Consider the following 15,568-nt stretch of genomic DNA (forward strand, 5'->3'; position numbering starts at 1 on the left):
TGTGTAAAAGAGGGAATTTTAGCAGCTGTTGCTTCTCCTACAACTAGGGAACTCTTCACATTGACTGTCAGAATCACCATGAATTATGGCAAATCTGGTGACTGCTGTCGGGGAGCATGGGGAAGCCATCACCCCATGCCCCACATCTCCCAGCTTATTGGCAAGGCAATCCCAGGGGGAGGGGGGAGCATTAATCCAAGGTGGTGGCATCTCCCACTTCATTGCCACTTTAAGCATGAAGCTCCGCCAGAAGTAGTAGTGTGTCATGTAATGGGAGCTGATGGGCTATGTGCTTAAAGGGGCAATGAAGTGGAGCATGCCGCTGTTTTTTCCCTCATCTGATGAGGTTGTAAGTAAGAAACTACACTTGCTGAAATTCCCTCTTGTACATACCCATTAAAGGGATGGGAACCCTCTCCAGTTTTCATTCTAACAACCCTACTGCTTACTAGCACATTGATGAGCAGGAAGTTGGCCTTCTGACGGATGATGGCAGCAAGGGTCCCATATTCAATATGACAAAGCATCACTAGTGTTGGCAGGAAGTTCAATGATATTGACTTTCTACTTTTTGGCAGAGCTTTTCCAGCAAGACCTGGATTCAGTTATCAATAAATATGTAGCCACTATAGTTGTATCGTTATGGGGAAATGCCCAGCACATTAGTCAGCAGTCCCTGTGAGCAACTATAGTCCGTTTCCCTGTCATTTGAGGAGCAGCTGACTGATGTTCTCTCTCTTCTGTGAGTGATTTCTACTGCAACAACCAGAAACATTTCTTTCTGTATTTCTCACATCCTGGAGATTACTCATGGGAGGGTTTGATGGAAATATGTCTTCTAATATCCAATTGATAGGAGGATAGCTAGCTACTGCCCAGTTATTGGGGGCTGGGGGATTTCACGATCTTTACAGGAACATGTAGGGATTGTGAACAATCATGAATGTATAACTCTAGGCTATACACCTATAACTACACAAGTAAATTCCAGCTCTTTTTAAAAAAATTAAGGCTACTCACTACCTTAAAAGGTGAAGTTATACAGACTTTAAACAGCAATTTTATCTTTTTACACAGAATGCCTCTCCAGTTCCTGGGCGTTGAATAGCTGACAAACATATTTGTATTTATTTCGCTGCATGTACAGTGAGAGTTCATCTACACTGAGCAAAATCATTTTTATAGAAAAATGTAGAGACAATGTCAGTAACCAAGAAACAATCTAAAAGAAAGAGACACTTTGTAAGACTTTGAGTGATATAATTTGTATGCTTGTTAATAAACTATAGCACAAACAAGCAAAAAGTCTTCTTAAAATACAAATCAATGTTTATTGATGATTGATTGCTTATAGCTGTTGTTTATTATTGTGTTACAGCTGAAAGAAATGCTAGAAATCCTTAACTATAATGCTAAAATATGTTTTAGTGTTTAAAACTGTCTGCTGACCATGTTTTTTTTTTTTTTACCATACCGCTTAAAGGCATGTTGAATGATGACATATTTTCATACATTTTCTTTTACAGTTGTATTTGGCTTATTATAATAAATATATCTGTTTTTTATTGTAAACCATACTGCAAAAGTGGTTTCCAGAGATCTGGAAATCAGAAACCAATAAATACAGACACACCTGAGGTGATACCGAAAACCACATTTTATAAATTTACTACAAAATGCCCTTATAATCTTGAAATGCCTTTGTTTTGATAAATGTATAAGAATGTACAGGCATTATTTCTCAAGACGTTCTACTGGAAAAAGTAATCCTGTGAGAACAGGTGAAGAAACATCCAAGGTAAAGGAATTACCAAATTCAAAGACACAACAGTCATATGACCATATCTGCAGAAGGGATGGAAAGTAATTTTAATAGTTCCCCGATTGAAAAATGCATTTTTAGATAGCTGACAAATCCCATTGGTAGCAATAATAGAGCAGCAACAGCTCTGTAGTTTTCTCTCAGTATTTGAATGTCCTGAAGTCTTCTGGAGGAATTCTTTTGTGAAGAAACACACTTTATGGAAACATATCTGGGCGACAACTTGTTTGACTATTTTTTTCAGGAAAAAAAATCATATGTATTTCTCTGTGCAACATTCCCTTTGGAATATTTCAGGGTGTTTCAGCGCAAGGAAAATAATAAGAAATATTTGTTCTGTGGGACACTTGTTGATGTCTGAATACAAGGTTAATCCAGTGGAGAATTATTTGGCCTGTCATTAGAGGACAAAACAGCAGAGAGGCAAAGATTAGAGAAGGCTAATACAGAAAGAGTACCAATAGAAAAAGGCAGAATTGCAGCCACACATTGAAAATTACAGATATTGGTGTGTGTGCCATTCAGCAATTAAATTAAATTTAAAAGAACCAGAAGAAATGCAGTGTTCCATAGTGTAGAATGAATGGTAGAAAAGCTTCCACACATTTACATGCTGCTTCTTTAAAAGGCACCTTATATAAAGTTACTGTCAACTGGTGATCCCCATGCATCCTTACTCCTGTGTTTCTTCTTGAGAGATCCCAAAATTCCAGTTTATTTGAAAATAACAAAATAGAAGTGCAATCTCTGTGTGAGGAGGTAGCTTTCAGAACACTATCTTTCCAGTGTGTTCAGTGATATGTAGACAATGGAACCCTATCATCCATATCTCTTCACCCTCACATTCCAGTTAAGGCTGTTTGAGTAGTGTGGGTTTCTTTTGTTGCATTATGTGCCATCATGTCAACTCTGATATATGATGACCTTAACTCAGGGTTTTCTTGGGAAGATTCATCCTGAAGAGGTTTTTCATTGCCTCCTTCTAAGGCCGGTGTGTGTGCGGGTTCTTGCATGTGTGCAATTTGCCTAAGATCACCCTGCAGTTTCCACAGATGAGTCAGGATTAATCTTGGAGCCCTTCTTCAGTTTTCAAACCACTAAACGCCACCTGGTTTGATCTGCAGTTTTTGGTCCCCTTCAAGAAAAAGTGCACATGTTCATAGTTACAAATTTTAAACAATAGCTTTTAAAAAGTAAACACAGTATTTTTTTTGTGTTAGGAGCGACTTAAGAAACTGCAAGTCACTTCTGGTGTGAGAAAATTGGCTGTCTGCAAGGATGTTGCCCAGAGGATGCCCGGATGTTTAGATGATTTTATCATCCATGTGGGAGGCTTCCCTCATGTCCCCGTACGGAGCTGGAGCAGATAGAGGGAACTCATCTCCGCTCTCACCAGGTTGGATTTGAACCGACAAACTTCAGGTCAACAACCCAACCATTAAGTCAGTATTAAAAGAATATCTTGTGTTTCATTTGTACTTGGATAAAATCTAATCATCATCATCATCATCATTTAATTATTTATCGCCCTCCATCCAAGATGCTCTAGGCGATTTACAAGATAAAATTATAAAGGATAAAAATACATACATACAAATATTGATAAAATTAGCATAGATTAAAAGCTCTAGTAAAGAGCCAGGTCTTAAGTGCTAGGGTAAAAGGCCCTAATAGGCTGTATGTTGACATGTGCACATACACACACAGTTTTTTCTCCCAATGAAAATCATTAACAATTCTGCATGGAGTTTTCTTCAGAAGAGCTGTGGCCAGGAACTGCTAAAAGCCCACAGGGTTCATATTTGCTATGCAGTAATTCTGCTTTCCTGATGCTCCTCAGAAGCCCATGCTTAAGTCATGTTTTTATCCCGTACTACTCCTCTGTTGTGCCAGCTCCACTGGCTGCCGATTAGCTACCGAGCACAATTCAAGGAGCTGGCTTACTTGTCCGAATGTGTCTCCCACTACGACCCACCTCGAAATTTAAGATTTTCAGGTGAGGTCCTGCTGGCGGGGATGAGAGACAGGGCCTTTTCAGTAGTGGCTCCCTGCCTATGGAACGCCCTCCCAAATGATGTCAGGCAGGCTCCCTCCCTCCTATCTTTCCGTAGAAAAGTTAAGACCTGGTTGTGGGACCAGGCCTTCGAACAACAATAGCAGTATCAATTACTACTACATGCTTTAGCACTCAATGACAGACCCAGTTTTGTAGACTCTAAATGCGCTAATTGTATATATGTATATTTTTATGAATGTTTATTGTATTTAATTTTAATTTTAATTGATTGAATGTTCTATATTATTTTTATATATGTGTTTTTATTGTAAGCCGCCCTGAGTCCCCTATTGGGTAAGAAGGGCAGGATACAAGTACTGTAATAAATAAATAAAATAAATATCCCACAAACTTACTAGATCTTCCATATAACTTATATTTACATATAAATATTTAATATTCTGCAACTGGGGATGACTTGACACTGTCGAGACCTTTATCGCTTAACTTTATTCCAAGGAATGTCAACATCCTTGTTGCTTTTGGTTATTGCTCAAAGGATAAGCTGGAGAATGGCTCAAGTCCAAAACTGGTGTTTCAAAAGACTCTGAGTTATCACAAAAGATTTAAAGGGTTCCTATTGGGGGAATGTTTTCACAGATGTTCTTAGTGGAATTTGCTCAGTGAAGCTTTGTCCATTGGTGTTTTTATGCCAGGAGACAATTGCTATAGTGATATTAAGCAGCTATTAAGAGCGCAGGAATGCAGACAGAGAAGAAAAGGTGACAATTCTAAACCAGAAGGGAAAATTGTTATTCGATATTTGCAAAACCACCACTGAGTATTCTTTGTCTAAGAAAGCTCTGTGAAAAATTCATGATATCACTATAAGTCAACAGGTGATTTAAAGACACAGACACACTTGTTTCACATACTCAGGAATGGGTTTGATGAGTTGGATGTCATTCTTGGGGACACCATCGATTGAAGTTGACTTGATGGCAGTTGGCAACAAGAGGCCAGTTTTTCCCATGTAACATGCCACTGCTGTTTTAGAAAGCAGGCATACTCCAGTTAGCACAGTTTCTTTTTATGCCTGCCCCCTTTCTCTCTCTAGTGTAGGTTAAGGAAGCATCGGCATTGGGGGGATGGTAAAGGAGAGCTGGAAAAAACAGAAACCTTTGATTTAGGGTTGCAATGTGTCTGCAATAAACAATGCAATAAACAAAACTTGAGCTAGGAAAGAGTAGGATTCTACTCTAATTGAACCTTCTGTATTTGTGCAACAGGCATGGCAAACAACTTCCTTCAGTTTACTGTGTTTGTGTGAACAGTAAAACAGAAAGAAAAGACAGCAGATATACTTACTTTATCAGTTAGCCAGCATGACAAAAAAGCTGATGTTTCTAAGTTTGGCTGCCAAAATGGAAATTATAAGAAAAGCAGAGGTTGGTGAAAATAAGTTATCTCTGTATGCATTTTGGAAGAAGCTTTCAACTAATCTCTGGAAGGTTTTGTTTGCTTTTGCAAGGCTTACATAACTTGACCTGGTTATTTCATTTCACATGTACATATTATTTGTTTTGGATCAATAGTTTGATGAAACATGTTGAACTCCTTCTTTTTGTGATGTAAAACTTGGCCCTATTCTGTCTGTTTTATTTCTGCTATTAATACTACATTTTTTGTAAAAAAAATGAATTCTCAGAAACACATCTAGTGTATTAACTGAGGTATAGCTGTAAAGCTCATATTATCATTGACTATTGGCAGTGTTGGGTAACAGTTCTTGGAGCTATAGTAAAAAAAACATATAGAGGAGACTAGCTTAAGGATCATCATTTGATCATAAGTGTAGTATTGACTTTTTAAATGTAGCAAGCATGTGTTCTATTTTATGGAGGACAGTCCTCTGTCATAGGGTAGTTTCTGATGTCATCCCCTCTGTTGTGATTGGGAAACTTTAGCCCTTAACTTTGGATTCTAGCTCTCTTAATCCCTTAGTGTTTTTGTTGTGTGTGGGTTGAAATCCAAAATATGTAGAGAGCCAAAGGTTTTCCATTCCTGTTGTGTTTGAAAAGTTGACTAATTCATTTCTACATAAAAAAGGGACCTGTCTCGGTTTTTAACAGAGGCATACAAACAATGCCTCTGGTAAAAATGAATTAATTCATAACAAACTAAGGGTTCTCTGGTTTGTTCTCAATTAATTTGGTACCCCATTAGATCAGGGCCTTCCTGAATGGCCCAGGTCTAATGGGGTATTGGGCCTGTGGAGACTCACTTCCGATTAGTCTCAGGACTACCCAGAGGTGAGTCTCCATTGCCATCCTAAACCTTTTGGGCTCCTGGAGCCCAAAGGTGTGGAATGGCACCCACCCTCTCCCCCCAATCCCCCAATTTCTCCCTAAAAGTTAAGTAAAATGTACCATAACTTGCACCAGGAGGACACAAGGAGGGAAGTTATGGCAATCAGGTACCTTTTACTTAAAGTTTAGGGGGAAATTGGGGGGCGTCAGGGAGTCTTCATGCTATCCTGATTTTAATTAGGATGGCATGTAACCCCCCCCCCCCCCGGCCCGGGAAATCCTGTTTTTTTGAGCGGGAGTGAAGGCTCAAACCTGCACTGAAGCAGGTTACTTAAACCTGCTTCGGAGTGGAGTTGAGTAATGTCTGGAAGCGCCCTTATTTCCCTAAGATTGGATGGGTGAACACACAGCTTACCAGTTCATGGCTCATTGTGTAGTATATTGAAGTTCAATTTAAATTATAGCAATTAATGCCTGGAATAATGTAGGGCAACTATGAATGCATAATATGTGTAACTGCTTTTCATAATTCCTGCATATTCCCTGTGAAAGTCCCCTAGTCACCATGTACAGCAGCTGTAGAAGCAGCTGCTGTGATTGATGGATCTTCTGTGACCCAGGAAGCTGCCAACTGATGTTCCCACCCCCTTCTTGCACACTCATCTTTGTTGGAATGGGGAATTGCAACAAGGACCTTGCTTTTGCCCATGGCAAAGGATAGCACTTACAAAAATGGGATTGAAATCTCAGTCAGATGCTTCCTCCGCAACAGAGAAATGAGCCTTAATTTATCGCAGTGGCTGCTTCCTGGTAATTTGGGATTGGGGTAATCATGCCGGGCTAGGAGTAAGTGTATACTATAGCCATGTAATCATGGAGACTATGTATTTGGAACTCGTCAACAGCTATTATTTCTAAACATTTCTATCCAAGTTTGTGCCTTCTTATCTTTACTTGCTTATTGGTCATGCTTTCTTCAGTTTTTAACAACATTTAAATGCTTATCAACATAGTGTAACACTGTAAAAGTTAAAATTGCCTTTAGTCTGCCATGCTGTGTGTGAGTAAGATAAAGATGTCAAATGTTTAAGGCCATGGAAAACTGTGGTCTGGAGAAATACATTTTGCTTTATATGTTGAACATTCTCTGTCATGTTTCTGTATTATTGAAAGGTGATGGTTCTATTCAGGGCTATTGGTCACAACAAGAGTCTAGTAGTAGCAGTAGCAGTAGTAGCAGCAGTAGTAGTAATAGCATAATTTTGCTTTGCAGGAAAAAAAAATCAAGATGAGAATGCAATGTTTTTGGAGCAACTCTCTGTGTATAATCGTACAATGCCCCACCAAGATGAATAATTTACATCTCATCCAAATGACTGATTTTTGAGCTTGCTAAGGCAAAAGAGGAGGAAGTGAAATCTTTTCGCATAAATCTCTCAAACTATACACAGTGGGATATATGTCTGTTCTGCCCAGAGAAACAAGCATGACAAATTGCTGGAAGATTTCCCCCCAGCGATGGGCACCATAGAGATCACATTTCATCTTTTCCTTTGTTCTAAAACATTACTTCTGATCTGTGGAACAGTGTCAGGACTGGAAAGGTTTAGGAAGCAAATGGTTAAAGAGGCATTTCTAAATGATTCACTGCATTGCTGTTTGCTGTTCAGTGGTTCAGCTTACATGACAAACAATATCCTATAGTTAGGCTCATAGGTAGGAATCCTTTTCTGATCATTGGGGCATCTTGCTCAGTTCTCGTTGGGCAGCAACTTTTCAGGAGTTTCCCCCTCTGATCACCTCTGGAATTCCAACCAGCTGCTAATGAGCTATAGCCTATCCTTGAAGGAAAAGCCTAGAGCTTCCATCTGTTTTTCACAGTCAGAGGCTCTTTCATGCTGTACAATTATAACACTTTGATACCTCTTTAATTCCCATGGTATCTTAGGAGTTACAGTTTAAGACAGGGTATTTAGAATTTTCAGCCAGAAGGCTCTAATGCTTTATCAAACCATTGCTGATCAAGTGCTATCAAAAAGCTGTAATTGTGCCATAGTGGGAAAGGGGTCCAGATCTTATGCAGCTCTAATTTTCAATGCCAATTGTTACCTCTTGGAACCTGCAACCTGAGGCTTTCTGAAAATCAGAAACGTGGAATGAAGAGAGAGAATTTTTAGTGCATGAGCCAGCATCTTTTCCTGCCAGTGTTCCAGGATAGTTTGTATCCAGAAGCTGCTGCTTCGAGTTTCCAAAACTGTGCAAAGATTCAATATGTCAGTCAACTCCAGAATGGTGAGATCCAGGCTTACTCAGAATTAAATGGAACCAAGATATGCATCACTAAGATTGGAACAGATGAACAATTCAGAATATAACCGTCAAGCTCTTCGCACACTTGCCAAGAAAAACCAGCAATTATGAACGTTAAGTCCAAGAATGCATCATATCTGCCCCAATCAAAGCCATTTAAATCCAGTCAAGCATTGCTTTCATACATCAAACCCCAACCTACACTTGATTGCAGCTCTGCATACCAGGTATTTAGCCCAGGGAGTTAGCCAATGACAATATGCCATTGTCTAAGAATTTTAATCTCTGCACCCATATTTATAACATGCCATAAATTTGATTGCAAGAGATTAGTTATCAAAATGCTGGCTGCATTTACTACTCTGGCTGCACGGTTAACATGTTGGGGTTTTAAAAGCAAGGTCTGAACCCTGATAACATGTCAAAAGTATGTGTTCAAAGATGCACACAAAAACAAGGTTTTATTTTGTTTTAAGCAGCAATAAAAGTGCTTGGGTGGGTAGGTGGGGGGGGGTATCTATAGATAATTAAAATACAGGTAATACAAACCCATATTTGTCTAATACTAATATTTGGTGCATTTGTTAGGGAAAAGTACTTCTTTAGGAAATTGGCAGAGTGAAAATTTGAACAGTTGTTTCCAAATTCCAGAATTAATCACAAGTAATGTATTATCTGCAACAGGCTAACTTCCAAGCTTTGTTCTCAGGCAGGTGTATAGAGACGCTGGAAGCCAGGCCTAACGTGATAAGACAACAAAGTATAGTTGGAATTAAAAGCATTAATAACAGTATCATCTAGGAAAAAGATCTGTGGGAGAAAAAAAAATGTCCAGGGAAATCTAGCTCTGATGTTTACAGATTATTACATGAACCTATTTTGGCAAGTGTCACCATATTCAAGAAAAGTTGTTGTATTTGCCTATTATAGTCTCAACGCACACTCTTTGAATGGGAAAGGTGGACCACCTTTGCTATTTCTTCCACACAAACTTCAAAAATGGATAGCTCTGCTTGGTTATTTATACCCAATCTATAGATCCCACAGTCCTGAGCCAATTTGTAGCACGGCTATTTACCTACAACAGAGCTTTCCAAACTATGTGTCACTACACGTTCATGTGTCAACTGCAGTATGTTTTCATGAGACATATTGTGTCACCATACATTTATTTATTACAATTTATGTATGTGTCAGGATTTCTTACAAGGTATTGGTTTAACCTCTGGTTTGCAAGCAAAACTGAATTACTGTGTCATTAAATGATGCATGTCTTCAAAGTGTGTCACCAACATGAAATGGAAAGCTCTGACCTAAAGGTTGTATACAAACCCTTGCTTAAATGTGTTCCTAATTCATTCAATCCACACATTTTCACCAGTCGGGTCAATTTATTTATGTACAACATTGCCACCCTGCTAAATAGTTGACTAAACCCGCAAGTAAATCTGTGCCTAGAAAGGAATTTCCTCCTATAGGTAACAGCAATGGAAGGGGGCAAAAAATCCCATTCATCCCCATAAAAGGGCAAATCAGCACACATCTAGTGTGCAGGGTGCTGCCAATGAGGATGAAGCTGTGCTTATATAAGGATGTGTGGTCTAAGATGATAAAAGTCAAGCTCTACCCCAATGCAGCTGATATTGTCATCTGGTTTGCAAGTCTGGTTCTCTTGCTGGTGTCACAGAGAGTTTTTTTCCCAGTAAGGGATACAAATGTAGCCTGGTTTTCATTGTCAAAGATCAGGTTCAGTATTGGCATTGTCTCTTAAAAGCAAGCAACATCAAGGGCTACCACTTTTTTTTGGCTGTGAAAACTGAATTAACTGTCCTGCAGTGAGATGAAGAGAAAAGTTATATTTGTTGACAGTATACTTGGAAGAAAATTAAAAGCTCAAATGGTCCAGCAGGTAAAAAGCTAATTAGCATAGCTGAGAGAGACACACACAGAGAAAGAAAACCAAACCCAAACTTTCAGACACTTTAAAAAATCTGATTAATAAAACAATGTTAAAAATGTGTAAAGTGAGCATTTGAGCAAAAAACAACTCAGATGAGATAACAAGGGCATGCTCAGGCTAGTTTTGATTGGATAAAATTAAGTGTTACTTTAAAGCAAAGAAACATACAGTTTCAAGCCGAAACTGTGAATTCTTAATTGGATTAAAAACTCTGATCTATTCAGAGGGAAACATTCACCTAGACAGATGTTCATGAAAACGTCAACAATATGTTAGGGGGAAAATAATCACAGATAAGAAGGAAATAAGAAAGCAGATAATGCAACATGTCATATTATACTTTAAAGATGTTGCAGCTATGTCTTTTTTGTGTGTTTTTACTTTAAAATAAGTATAGGAGGACATTGGGATCAGAGTACTCATAATGAGGAGTAGAAATCTAGGGAGATTTCACTTTTAAAGTAGATCTACACCATAGAATTAATGTAGTTTGACACCACTTTAACTGCCATGACTCAATAAAATGGAATCATCTGAGGCCCCGTCTACACTGCCATATAGGGCCCTTCTAAACGGGTCCTTTATCCCAGGATCTGATCCCAGGTTTTCTGTTTATCTCAGATTATCTGGCAGTGGGGACTCATGGATTAATATGGCACTGTGAATCCAGCCTGAATTGTAGTTTTTCTGTTAACCAAGCATACATAATATATTGTTATATATACACTAAGCAGCTTTGAAGACTGGTCGTATAGTACAGACCTCCCATACTTATTCGATAGATTAAAGATCGGGACACTGTCAAAAAATGAAAATCTTTGAAAAATAGAACCCAGCCTTTTTTAAAACTTGCAGATGCAAGACTGGACAATAGATAACACTGGGGCGACAGAAGCTAGATTTACACTGACACAAAATATAATTCCAAACTGCATTATATGGCAGTGTAGATTTAGCCAGAGAAAGAAAAAGAATGCAGCATCTGGGGTAAAGAGTGGATCAAGATTTAAAGTGCAGTGCATGCTATATTTTAGATCTGTCAAAAGAGTGAATCATCAGAAAGTAAAAGTCTTGACAGGCAGGGAGACCTGGGGAACTATAGTACTATACGTTTTCAGAAAAGGACCTCAAGAAAACACTGGGATAGTATTTATTTATCGTGTCAGAAGCGAACCGAGGGTACAAGTTGTATTTTAAAACACAAAGTTAAAAAAATGCACAACAACAACAACAACAGCAACAACTTGGCATTATACTAAATGTCCTTTGACCAGTAGCTGGCCACTTGGAATGCCTCTGGCATTGCTTTAAGAAGATCCTCCATAGTGCATGTGGCAGGCCTCAGACTGCATTGTAGTAGGTGGTCTGTGATTTGCTCTTCTCCATACTCACATGTCATGGATTCCACTTTGTAGCCCCATTTTTTAAGGTTGGCTCTGCATCTCGTGGTGCCACAGCGCAGTCTGTTCAGCACCTTCCATGTTTCCCAGTCTTCTGTGTGCCCAGGAGGAAGGCTCTCATCTGGCGTCAGCCACTGATTGAGGTTTTAGCCTGCCACTTTTGAACTCTCACTTGCTGAGGTGTTCCTGCGAGTATCTCTGTAGATCTTAGAAAACTATTTCTTGATTTAAGGCGTTGGTGTGCTGGCTGATACCCAAACAGGGGATGGGCCGGAGATTTCAGTGCCTTGGTACTTTCATTGCTGGCTGCTACTTCCCGGCGGATGTCAGGTGGTGTAATGCCACCTAAACATTATAATTTCTCTAGTGGTGTGGGGCATAGACATCCTGTGATGATGCGGCATGTCTCATTAAGAGCCACATCCTCTGTTTTAACATGGTGAGATGTATTCCACACTGGGCATGCATATTCAGCAGCAGAGTAGAAAAGTGCAAGGGCAGATGTCTTCACTGTGTCTGGTTGTGGTCCCCAGGTTGTGCCAGTCAGCTTTTGAGTGATATTATTTCTATTGCCCACATTTTGCTTGATAGTCAAGCAGTGCTTCTTGTAAGTCAGGGCACTGTCCAGAGTAACTCCCAAGTATTTTGCTGTTCTTCAATGCTCCAGTGGAATTCCTTCCTAGGTCCTCTTCAGAGCTCAAGATGCTTGTCTGTTCTTAAGGTGAAAAGCACACGTCTGCATTTTAGATGGATTAGGGATCAGCTGGCTTTCCCTGTAATAGGCAGTAAGAGCACCTAAAGCTTCAGAGAGCTTCTGTTCAACCATTCCAAAGCTCCTTGCTTGGTCAGTGATGGCACGATTGCCAGCATAGATGAAACTCTCTGTGCCTTCTGGCAATGGCTGGTCATCATTGATGGAGTAAGCACGCTCCCCTGAGGGAGGCCGTTCTTCTGTTTTCGCCATCTGCTTCTCTGGCCCTGAAATTCAACAAAAATGCTCCTGTTTTGTAGCAGATTTCCTATGAAATGGGTGAAGTGGCAGTCTTTTGTGATATTATACATTTTTCTCAGGAAAAGGTGATGATTTACAGTGTCATAAGTTGCTGACAGGTCTATGAAGACAGCTCCTGTAATCTGCTGCCTTTCAAACCCATCTTCTATGTACTGAGTCAGGTTCAACACTTGTGATGTGTAGCTTTTGCCTTTCCTGAAGCCAGCTTGCTGTGGAATTATACATGGGTCTATTTTTCCACAATTCTATGCAAAATAAGTCTCTCCAGAACTTTGTAAAGGTGGTGCAACAAAGAGATTGATCTATAATGTTTTCGGTCATTGGTCTATAACTTTTTGGGTCATTGTGATACGTGGCAAATCCATGGAACTTTGTGATGAGGTTGTATGTCTCTGAATAATCTGGAGGCACCTGATAGGACTGCACACACAGACAAACAGCAGAGTTTTCATTCCAAATCAGGAAGGCTTTTATCTTGCAGTTTCAGTAGTACAAAAATATGAACAGCTCTGTACAAAATATCACAATCTCTCCTCTTACTCTCAGCCAATTCTCCAATATAGTTCAACATAGATTTCTCATTTCAATGTCCATCAACAATCACCAATGCAACAACAACCACCAAATGTGGAACAGCCAACATATTGGCTGTTCCACATTTATACAAAATTCAGCCAATCACTTATTGTGTTGCACTGTCCCTGGTGCTTCGATAATATCTCATGGTCTTGCATCAGACACTCAAACTTACAGTGTCATCCTAACCTAGCAATTAGCCATCTGGATATGCCATCACACTTGGCTTCTCACCAAAATCTTGACATGGGATGGATCCAGACTTTGGAATACTTAAAGTAGGCCTGCACAACCTGTGGCCCTCCAGGTGCTTTGGATTTTAGCTCCCAGAATTCCTGATCATTGGAAAAACTGACTAGGGCTTCTGGGACTTTTAGTACCAAACACCTGGATGGCCACAGGTTGTGCAGATCTGACTTAAAGTATTGAAATAAATAAAAAGCAATGCTAACTTGAGTTTGATTAGTTTCAGTGACTTAATATTAAGTTTAACCTAAGTTTAGATCCACCTGAGGAGTTTTGAGTAGACTTCAGGTAAAACCCAAAACCAAATTAGAGATAATTTGCCAATTGCTCCAAAAAATTGCTCCAGACGAGAATATTTTATGTGATTTTTGAAACAGCCACACATCAGAAATCAAGTGCTGGCTTTATTTTCTTATTTTATTCCAGGTATCTTCTGTTGGGTTAGAAAATCCCTCCATTTCTAACCTGACAATTTAGACAAAAAGTAAGCAACTTTCAGCCTCTATGTATGTGATAAGTTTATTCTTTACTCCTAATGTTTCTTTTCTGCATACAGAATTTACTGAAACAACTTACAAGTTATGTTGCTATTCTTCCTAATAACTGAGCCAAATGTCCTAGCAAGAAACATTTTTAAATTCTCCAAACCGGTCTCTCTGCCAACAAATATTTGTGATTTTATCCTGGACACTTTAATGTATCTGTCATATCCAAAAGTTGCAAAAGGTAAAAATTGTAGCTTAAAATATCTCTAAATAGCCCTTTGAAATAAACAATCTCAAGATAAATGTTGAAGGGAGTCTACACTGGACAACTATCAGATAGCTCCAAATCCCTCCTTGTTAAGTAAAGATTTACAATGAATGGTAACTTCACAGCTTCAGGCTTTCTTGCATAAAACTCTATGCAAAGGAATTTTGAATGTGTGACAGAAAGAAGCTGGTAGCATAAGCTTTTGTATACTTCCAATAAGACTATTTCCTCAGATGCAACTGAGGAAGTAGACTCAGGGTGATTCTACACTGACACATAAAGCTTGCTAGAATCAGCATCTAATACGCCAATTCCATCCTGCTTTGTGGCAGGGATACCCTGAGTCTCCTCGGCAATTGGAGGGTGTCCCTAGCTGTGCCAAACCCATTTCAGTGTTGCTGGGCAGAAGTCAAACGGCCACACAAACTGCCATCCCCTACTTCTGTGTTGCTGCTGACTACAGCAGTGAAAGAGAAACCTACCTTACCTTGGGGACTCTGGCAACCTCCTTATAGAATCATAGAATAATATAGTTGCAAGAAATCACATGGGGCATCTAGTCCAATCCCCTGCCATGCAGAAAAAGCACAATCAAAGTATCCCTGACAGATGGCCATCCATCTGAATCTACATTGCCATTGCAGTTCAGTGCAGTTAAACTGCATTATGAAACTGTGTTACATGGCAGTGTAGATGGGGCTCTGTCACAAGACATGAAAGGAAGTTGATGAAGCTCTCAACATATGGTAGACCACCTTGTGGCTGCAGTAGCGACAGGGGCAGGGGGGACATCCCTTGCCCCTGGTTCATCTGGACCTGGGATACACGGGATGGCTGTCAGGACATCCACAGCTGCTTCCACATAGGAAGTAGCTGCTGGTTTCTGGACTGCCATCAGGATTTGGACTTTCTCTTGAGTTATATTAACCTGGGGTACAGTGGCTTTACCCAGGTTAATCAGGATCAGGCCATATGTGTTTTGTGACTGCCTGCAGGCTGATCTGATCCCTTACTGGCATAAATAGGCAATGCAGATGCAGTTTCAGTCTGTGGAAGCTTATATTACCAACTTAATTCTTTCAGTTAGTTTCTAAGGCACTACAAGATCCCTGTATGTGTGATGTCTCAGGGACCTTTGGCCCATGACCCCGCAGCCATCATAGATCAAACTGAAGAGGATTTGG

General features: G+C 39.7%; 1 long non-coding RNA gene across 2 annotated transcripts in view; it reads left to right on the plus strand.

The window, feature by feature from the left end:
• The window catches only part of LOC134297566 (uncharacterized), a 115,477-nt gene extending 103,578 nt beyond the window's left edge, over positions 1-11,899 (plus strand). Inside the window, exon 5 of one of the 2 annotated variants that reach the window (XR_010004359.1) lies at positions 7,401-11,898. This is a non-coding gene — a long non-coding RNA (uncharacterized LOC134297566). Of the gene's footprint in view, positions 1-7,400 lie in introns of both variants that reach the window. The other variant, XR_010004360.1, reaches the window with a different exon arrangement.
• The last annotated feature ends 3,669 nt before the right edge of the window (positions 11,900-15,568 follow it).

This window comes from Anolis carolinensis, chromosome 3, assembly GCF_035594765.1.
Source record: "Anolis carolinensis isolate JA03-04 chromosome 3, rAnoCar3.1.pri, whole genome shotgun sequence".
Classification (NCBI taxonomy): domain Eukaryota; kingdom Metazoa; phylum Chordata; class Lepidosauria; order Squamata; family Dactyloidae; genus Anolis; species Anolis carolinensis.